Genomic DNA, 10,165 nt, shown 5'->3' on the forward strand with positions numbered 1-10,165 from the left:
GCCGCCGCTCCAGGCGCCTCCCGCGGGGCCGGGCCCGGAGCGGGAGCCGGAGCGGGGGGAGGAGGAGGGGGCAGGAGGAGGGAGAGGGGAGGAGGAGGAGGAGGAGATGGAGGGGGGGAGAAGGAGGAGGAGGAGGAGGAGGAGGAAGCAGCAGCAGCGGCAGAGGCGGCGGCGGCGGCGCGAGCTTGCCCGGGACTCCCCGCCCCCCGCGCGCCGCGGCACGTGCTCTCCCGGGGACTCCCCCGCCCGGGACGGCGCACACGTGCGGCTCCTCCCGGGCCCCAGCGGCCAGCGCGCTCCCCTCCCCCTCCCCTCGCCCCCCTTTTCTCCTCCCCTCTGCCAGCTGTAGTTGGGAGGTCCCTTCCTCCGAGGAGGGGGGGAGAAGGGGAGGGAAAGGGAAAGAGAGGAAATGGGGGCTGGGCCAGACCGTGCACCTGCCTGGCTTTCCTTTCCCCCCAACCCCCCCCCGGCCCTTCAGGCGAAAGAGGGCCCCCCACCCAGCCAGCCCTCGGCGACCCTGGCCCTCATCCCTCCCTCGGAGCCAGCCGCCCGTGACCTTTTGACTCGGACAGGGAGCTCGGGGCCCCCAGGCTGCCCCTCTCCCGTGGGTGGCTTGGCAGGTGCATCCCCAAGAAAGGAGAGGTCCTTTCGGAGCCCTCCTTTGGGGGGGCCCAGTCCCCTCCCTGGCGGCTCCCAAGAGCAAAAGTAAGCGGCGGCCTCCTGCACCCTCGTTCGGAGCTTCTTGCCCAACCTGGCAAACCAAACCGTTAGCCGGCCCTGTGTCTCAGTTTCCCCGTGTCCTGGCCCCCGTCTTCAGTTAGGGAGATGGAGACGGAAATGAAGATCGATCGGGGCCTCAGCGGAGCTTAGTGACCCTCCAGCGAGCTCATTGGGGGGGGGGGGGTAAACCTGGTGAGTGAGCCTGGGCTGGCGGGTCTTGAGGGTCAGGGTCCAGACCCCACTCCACCAGGAGCCTGGCCAGAGGAGCCAAGCCGGGACATCCTAGGTCCGAACCCCAGCAAAGCCTCCCACCCAGAGGCTTCCCCATTTCTAAAAGGGATGACCCCCATTGGGCTTTTGTCAGATTCTTTTCAACGGTGGACCTTTGGGTCTGGGGGATACTAAGATCACCTTCCTTTTTAGAGGGGGAAAAGCCGCTGCTAGGGGGCAGAGAGGTTCTCCCACGGTGGGGACCCAGCAAGGGTTGGCTCGGCACTCGGCTCTGCCCATCTCCTAGGGCCCAGAGAACGGTCACTTCAAACAAATGGTCGGTCCCCTAAGCCTGGTCCGAATACTCTGGAAAGCCGGTGATTCCACAAATGTAAGCGCTTCTTCTGAGTCTGGGCCCTCTGCCAGGAAAGGCACAGGGGAAAGAAGCTAGAAAGGTAACGAAGCCGGCCTTCCCGCCAAAACAAGTTACTTTGTAGACACTTGGGGCCACTGAGCTGGATACAAATTACACTTCCCAGATACAAAGTAACCTCCTTGAGGGCAGGGAGTCTTCCTTTGGTTACTGTATCTCTGTGGCTCCCTAGTACCCAGTTCAAGGCTCGTGGTAAGTAGTGTTCAGGAACTCACTATGTAGCTTTTCCTCCTACTGGCTGGGAGATGCCAGAGGACCGCAACTGGCTTTCCATCTCCATTCCTGCACTATTCCACACATTAGGAAAGGAAAAATGGCTATAGAAACAAGGAGGGGCCACGGCCAGAGATGGGAGCGCTCCTCAGCGGACAAGCGAAGAAAATAAGACTGGAAAAAACACAGGGCCACTTTCTGGGGACTCGGGTGATTCTGGACGTAGCCGACCTGCTGTTCCCCAGAGCTGCTGGGCAGCTTGGGCTGAAGGCCGGTTCTGGCCCACAGCCTGCCTCCTAGTCTTGTCATGCCAAAGGCCCTTGACTGTTGCTGTCCCTTGCAAAGATCTCAGACATCCGGTAGGACTGAATTAGCAAGCAAAGGCACAGTTGCGGTAGCCTCAGAGCTCAGAGCCCCTTGAGTGGTAGGGTTGCTTCAGACCTGTCACCCCTGCTGAGAGAGAGAGACCTTCCCAGGTCCTGAACTTGGAGAACCTGTCCTGAAAGAGAGAGACCCTCCCCATCCCCTGGATCAAGGGAGATCTACTCGGTCCTGGATGCAAACAAGAGAGCACCTGTCCTGAGAAGCACCCTTGCTTCCCCTCTCCAGAGACCCTCTGCAACCAGTCCCCAGACCCTTAGCCACAGAAGCTAGAAAATGAGTGCTTCCCTTGGGTATGGCCTGTTTTTAAGGGGAGAACATCCCAGGCTAGAATGAGCCACCAGCTCCATTCACCAATCCCTAAGCAGCCAAAGAGAGCTCCCAGGACTCTGCTTTGTGGTGAGAGGTTGGGACAGAGAGATCTCTGGGACAAGGACTTGGAACTGGAAATTGCTTACTAGCTCTGGGTGTGTCACCTTAGCCAAGTCACTCCCCTTCCCCCAGCCTCCATCTGGAAAATGGGCATAATGGCCCCTGCACTCCGTAGCTGGCTAGGTCATTGAAGGACAAGTATCTGATTAACTTTAAACCTGCTAAAGGAGTGGCTACTGTCACTGTCATTATAGGGAGTTGGCATGGACAGCCAGCTGGCCTAGGGCCAACCCCAACCTCAGACATGTACTGGCATGTGACCTTGGCTCACCCAGTGTCTCGGGCACCTCTGCCAGCTTTCCTACATGGGGGGGGGCCTGGAGTATTCTTTAACAGGAGCACTCCTTTCTGATTCTGTCCATTGGAAAAGCCTGCTTATTGCCTCAGTCTCCCCCTTGGTGAAAAGGTCTAAAGACTTCCTAACTAGCTGCTGTGCTTAGCTTCTAGGTTAGGATTGGGGCAGAGCCTCTGCAACTGAATGAAAATGTTTACTTACCGTATCAGGAAAATCAAAGGACAAATCCTGTACCTGTGATGAGTTTCTTGCATACAGCCGGTGCTTAATATGTGTTTGGATGACTGAATGATCTCTTCATGGTTGGAAGGGGGCTCTGGCTGATGTGATAGTGAAAGACAAATTCCTGGAAGGGGGAAGGGAAGTGGAACCCCCCAGTGAGTTTGTTGGATGTGAAGACCCCTGATGCCCAGAAAATCAACATCAGTGTGGAGCCACACACACACGCACACGCACACGCACACGCACTCGCACACATGCACACATACCCCTCTATTGCCATATTCTTATCAGTACTTGGGCCTGGAATAAGGAACAGTAAGTAGAGTCTGGGGCAGTGGGGAAGTGAATAGGCATTGAAGCACAGGGGTGGGGGACCCAAAGAAAGGCAAAACCCTGCTAGGAAGCTCCAGATTCCCCAAGGAGGAGGGATGCCTAGAATAAAGTATCTCAACTGATCCCCCAACTTTCGGGGTCAGATGAATGCTGTGCTGCAGAGGCTGGCTTGGGACTCGGGATGACAGGGACTCTAATCCCATCTCAGACATGAATAACTTCATTTTCTCCATTATGAAATGGAGATGATAATAGGCTTTGGATCCATCTTGCAGGGTTTTTTTTTTGGTCAAGGGGAAGGTTTCAGATCTGTGATTTCATCTGTGCTGGGAACTGCCAGTGGGAAGGCCCCAGGGAGTTTGGCCCCCTGAGGCAGATTGGCATCTAATCTGTAAATGAGCATGATTCCTAGGGTTATGAGGAAATGGTTAATGAATTTCCTAGCCAGCAAATAGATATGAGAAGCCTACTGTGAGCTAGGCCCTGCATAAAGCACCTCTCATACAAAGATAAAGCCCCAAATAAGAGCCTGCCCTCTGGTCTAATGGAAGCATGCATGCAGCTTATGCGGTATCCTTCTAAGAGAAGGCATTGGGAATGGGGTAGCTCCTGGAGAAGGTGGCACCATTTTATATGAGAGTTAAAGGGACCCCGGGAAGCTAGCAGGCCATCAGGATGCTGAATCTGAACCTAAATCTTCCTGACTCTGGCTAGCGGCCTCTGCCACACCACGCTGCCTCTCACGGGAGGCCAGGAGACTCAGTCACTATAGAACAATTTGCCAACCTTAAAGGACTATAGAAAAGTCAGATATTATTAAGGCAATGGTTGTTCCAACAGCCTGGTATTTGGGGGACCACCACTGCCTTTCAAACCTGTCAATGCAGGTTTGTAAACCCAAGTTCACGAACTCAGAGGAAGAAGCCAAGCTCTAGGCAGGAGAAACTGGAGATGATCTTAGAGGGAGAGAACTGGTATGAGGGGCAATGGGAAAGGTCCGATTTTAACTGAAAGCTGAAGTTAGCCAGGAAAATGGAGATGTGGTGGAAGAACCTCCTAGGTCTGGGAGATGGCCAGTGGAAATTCTCAGAAACACCAAGGATGCTGAGGTCACACTACTGGAGAGTACTTGGGGTCTGTGGGTAAGAAGCCTGGAAAGGAAGCAGGGAACCAGGTTCTAGAGGGGTTTGAATGAAAACAAAAAATACGAGATTGCTACTGGACGGCTAGGGAACTAGCAGAGTTTAATGAAAGTTGGTTGTCATAGTCCTTAGTTTTATTTGGGTTTTTTTTGGCAAGGTGAATGGGGTTAAGTGACTTGTCCAAGATCACACAGCTAGGTAATTATTAAGTGTCTGAGGTCACATTTGAACTCAGGTCCTCCTGAATCCAGGGCTGGTGCTCTACCCAATATGCCATCTAACTGCCCCCAGCCCTTAGTTTTAGGAAGGAGACCAGAAGAAGGGTGGGGAAAGTCTCGAGGCAGGGAGATTAACCAACAAACTATGGATCCAAGAGTGAGCTTGTTTTGTCCTTGATACATCAGGAAGGCAAGGCGATGAGGATATGTATGTAAACCTTCAAGTTTCTTTCCAAGCTCAGATCTGGGGGCTGCGTCCTCCTCCTCCTCCTCCTCCCCCCCTTTGCATCCTCTCCTTGATGTCTGACAATAGGGAATGGCCAGGGAGAGGGAAGAATTGCAACCAAGCTATGAAAAGGCACCTTCCAAAGTGTAAAATATAGCATATCCTCATCTCACTGGGGATGTTTAAATATTGAAATGAAGTTATGCCGAGTGGTAGAGGAGGTATCAAAGTAGCAAAGGCTGGGTTCAGAGCCTGCCTTAACTCCCAACAGAGTGACCCTGAGTAAATTCCTTTCCCCTTCTTTGGGTCTCCACTTTTTCTCACTTGTAAAAGGAGGGCTTTGGATTCAGGGACTTCCAAGGTTCCTATAAGCTCCCAAACTATGGTTATTTGTTTCTCCTTCTATTTCCCACTTCCTAAAATCCCTGTCCTATCATTTGGGGGGATGTTAAGACCCCAGCTCATTCTAATTGATGGAACTTTATTTGAAAGGAAAGCCCAGCCCAGATCTATCTAAAATAAAGCTATCTACACACTTCATTAAGATAGAGATGCTAATGGTATTCCAAATTCTTGGAATCTTTCTTGTAAAAGAAAACTGGTGGGGGTGGGGCCTAGAAGGTGGGGAAGATTAGCCTTTACTCTGGAGTGGGGTTATCACTTAAAAGAGACAGGATTACAGGAGGCTGATGACCAAAGATAGCCATTCCCCTGGAAGGGAGGGGGTTTACCCAAATCTGGGACAGGCAGATTTGGGAGACTTCTGTATAGCAGTCTTAGAGATGAAACACTTAGAAAAGCTCACCTTTTCCAGATCCTTTCCTTCTGGACCTAGGAGGATCAACTCCAATGTGGCTGGCAAGGAAACCTGACTCACCATGCAAAGCATCTTGGGATGGATAGTTGCATACAGTCTTCCAGGTCCCATTCTGATAGGAGTTCTAAATCCTCAGAACAGGTCTTGCTCCTCCCAGAAGACTCTTCAAGTGCTTTTGTCTGGGGGCATGTAGATATGAACATATGTCCACACACTCAAGGGTGAATTTGAAGCATTCAGAATTAAGCAAGACAGTCAGTCATTAGAACACACTCAACTGTGTTCTAAGTACTAGATGTACAAAAAAGACACAAGAAGGTCTATTGTCAAGGAGTTCAGTCTAATGGGGGAGACAACATGCTGATAACTTTAGACAAACATTCTACATATACATGATAAATTAGAAATAATCACCAGAAGGAAGATACTAGAATTAAGGAAGGTTGAGAAAGGCTTCACAAGCAAAGGTAGAATTTTAGCTGGAACTTGAAGGAATCCAGGAGGTGAGGATGAGGAGGAAGAACAATTGAGGCAGGAGGTGGAGGGTCTTGTCAAAGACAACCAAAAGGATTGAAAAGGATGTGGTGGGGTATAAGGTATAGAAAGTCTAGAAAGATGGAGGAGTGGCCTTGGAATACCAAATGAAGGATTTCATGTTGGATCTTTGAGATGAGAGGGATTTACTGGAATTGATTGAGTGAGGGATGGCCCAGTCAGATCTCTGCTTTAGGAAGATCAGTTTGATAGAAGCTACAGTGAGGCAGGCAGGTTCACCAGCAGTAATTTCAACAATCCAGACATGAGGTGACCAAGGCCTGCCTTGGAATGATGGCTGTGTTGGAGAAGGAGAGAAGGGACCGCATTCGAAAAATGTTATGGAGGTAAAATGAACAGTGAGGTGACAGATTGGACATAGGAGGAGGGAGTATGGAACATGGAACATCAACAATGGCACCTAGGTTGAAAGGAGGATGGCCATGTTCTTCAGAGGAATAGATGAATTTCAATGAGGGACGGTAGAGGGAAAAAATTAGTTCAGTTGTGGACGTGTTGAGTTTAAAATTCCCATGGGATATTCAGTTCAAGGAGTTAAATAGGCAGTTAGTGATGTGAAATGAGGTTGGTGGAGAGGTTAGGACTGGGTACATAGATTTGAGAAAATTGTCAGCAGAGAATGATAATCGAATCCATAGGAACCGATGAAAGCAAATAGTGCAGAGGAGGAATAGAAGACCTAGGACCCAGCCTAGAAGAGACATCTGACATTAGATGGCACCACCAAGAAGAATATCTAGTAAAGGAGGCCCAGACTGAGAAGGAAAATCTAGACAGGTGCAAGAATTAGGATAGAATGGTGTTAAGGGGCAGGAGCCAAGATGGGGGAGTAAAGGCAGGAATGAATGCTGTCTCAGAAATCTAGAGAGAAGAGAGTATCAAGGAGAAGAGATGATTAAATGTCAATAGCTCCAAAGAGGTGAAGAAAGATTGGGATTAAGAAAATGTCATTAAGACATTTGATCACTTTAGAGAGAGGAGTTTCAGGTGAATGATGTGATTGGAAGCCAAACCAGGGTTAGTTAATTAAGAAGAGAGGAAGAAAAAAGGAATTGGAGACATCAGTAGTAGGTAGCCTTCTCAATGAATTTAGCCTCAAAGGGGAAGAGAGATAAGGTAGATAGTGGGGAATGGAATGATTCATCAAGAAAGGGGGTTTGGGTTGTTTGGGAGAAATAGGGGAATGTTTGTAGGGGGTAGAGAAGCAGCCAATAGAGAGGAGGAGAGATTAGAGATAAATAAGAAAGTAAGATAGCCAAGAAAGAGGACAAAACCCCTTTATACTTGACCCTCCCTGTAATGGGACCCACTGATGCCTTTGGATGGTATATTTTAATGAAAATTTGAGGTAGACCATGAAACCTGCCAATAAGGGATTATCCTTCCAATTAAAGATGAGATTACATGATTTCTGAAGTCCTTCCAGATCTGTGATTCTCTGATAAACTGTGGGCAATCACAGGAGACGGTTTCTCCTCCCTTTGATGGCAAAGGGAGGGGAATTCTAGAACTCTATGAAGAGGAATCTTAAAATAGAGGACCCAGCAGCAGAGGTAGGAAGGGGGTGGGACTTAGAACATAGGATAGGATGTTCTAAGTTGAAAACACCCTTAGAAAGAAATCATCTGTTCCACCCTCATTTTGTAGAGAAGGGAGCTGGCTCCCAGATGGGGAAAGTGAAATGATTTATCCAAGGTCCCATAGTGAGTGGAAAATCTTTGGACTTGCACTCCAAGGCCCACTGCAGTCTATCCGACTGCCTTCTCAATGTGCTGTTTGGTTGGAGGGTTACCTTAGTGGAATTTTCCTGGTGTCATGACTCCCTCCAGGGATGCTTACAAGATAGGAACTGCTAGCTGCATCAACTTGCCTCCAGGTAGCAAGTAACAAACTGATTTAGTGCACACTCTCCCAGTTGGGATGTCTAGGAGGCTGCTCTCAGCTCTCTTCCCTGTGACCTGCTGTGGCTGCAATCATCAAACTGATGCTTTCTTTGGTATTCATGGAATTAGAAGAGATCTTTATGCCCCACTTACCCTATGGTTTTATAACTGAAGAAACTGAGGCCACAATCAGGGATAGATGTGTATTATCTCATCTCCATCCTTCAGTTGGGAAAAGGATGGCAAGGAAAGCAGTGATAATTGTTGCAGCAGCAGCATTGTTGCAACTAGCATTTATGGAGAATTTTGAAGGTTGTAAAGTGCCTTCTATATATTATTTAATTATGTCCTCACAATAGCCCTGATAGGTAGTTACTATTATACTCATTTTATAGATGAAGAAACTAAGGCAGAAGTTATTGTCTTGCTCAAGTTCACATAGCTAGTAGATGCCTGAGGCAGACTTTGAATACAATCATTGAAACATAAATCCCTGTAAATGCACCTAAACACATATTTATTTATATACACATTCAGACATATAGCAGCTAGGTGGTACAGTGGGAAGAGAATTGTTTTTTGAGTCAGGAAGACCCACATTTCAATTCTACCTTAGACACTTTAGTACCTGTGTGTGACCTTGATCAAGTTACTTAGTTTCTGTCTGCCTCAGTTTCTTTGATTGCAAAGGGGAGATCTGTTTCATAAGGTTCATGGAAGCATCTAATGAAATCATAATGTAAGACATGCTCAACATGGTGTCTGGTCCATGATAGATGGTACATAAATGCTAGTTTATTTATTAAAATGATGGTGGTGGTGGTGGTGGTGGTGCTGGTGACAAATAGAAGAGGAAAGCTAAGGAACTGCCCCAGAGTCCTCCTGGGGAGAGAAGGCCTTTCTGGTTTGGATTCTCCTGGCCCACTCGTTCACAACAGCACACAGTTAGTGATTAATAAATGTTTGTGAATTGATTGACTGATCACATAGTCCCTTGTCTCTGAAAGACCAGACTAAACTTTTAGGAAGCAACTAGATAGAACAATGAGTAGAACATGGGTCTCAGAGTCAGGAGGACTGCAGTTCAAAATAGGCCTCAGCCATTTGGCAATTGTATGATCCTGGCCAAATCACATTACTTCTGTTTGCCTTGGTTTCCTTAACTATGAAATGGAGATAACAATATTATCTACCTCCTTAAGTGGTAAAAAATCAAATGAGAAAGTATGATCAAAGTACTTAGCAGAGTGACTGGCAAGAAAACAAAAGACACTTAATAAATGTTTGTTTCTTTCCTTTGAAGACTGAATTCTTTTGCCAAGAGTGCATTTAACTCAACATGGATGTGGTCTGGCCCCTACTATTCATTAAGGCTTGCAATGGGACACTAATGTCATCACTCAACTGAAGGGCCACTTTCCAAACTTCGCTTTTCTAATCTCTTCATTCCCCAACAGAGAGACAGCCACTCAGATATGTGTGACTGGTGAGAGGGGCTGCTTTTGCATGTGGGTCAGCCTCGATGAGGTCCTTACCCACTCTCAGATTCTGACCTACCCTTTGCTCATTCCTCACCCTTCTTTGATCTCTCTGCACTCTGCAGCATTGGACTCCTATTATCATCCTCACCCCACCCTCTGTGTTTTCTTAATATTAGAAAATGAAATATTAATTTTCTTGTCAATGAGAAATTGGTTTTCATTGGACAGCCCTCCTAGATGTCTTGGCTGTTGGGTCCAAAGGTATTCTAGTGATTACTGAGCTGATCTTGGGGTAGGTCAGACTTAGCTTTAAGTTTCACCTCTCATATGTGACCCATCAGGAAACCAGGAGCAAATCATTTAATTAGCCTTTCAGGACGCAAGGTGGGACCTTCGTTATGATCTGATTGACCTGTCTTGAAATTAGTTCCTCATGCCAATGAGCCAATGAAATCAAAGCCTAAAAGCAATATAATCACTTATTCCAGGGGCACTTCAAATTGCATGACCATGAAAAAGAGGAACATGAGATAATAATAAAAATAAACAACTAACATTGTGAGTTAGCATAGGTCTGGCTTTGAGAGTTAAAAATGCTTTGAAT

This window comes from Macrotis lagotis, chromosome 1 (genome assembly GCF_037893015.1).
Source record: "Macrotis lagotis isolate mMagLag1 chromosome 1, bilby.v1.9.chrom.fasta, whole genome shotgun sequence".
NCBI lineage: Eukaryota > Metazoa > Chordata > Mammalia > Peramelemorphia > Peramelidae > Macrotis > Macrotis lagotis.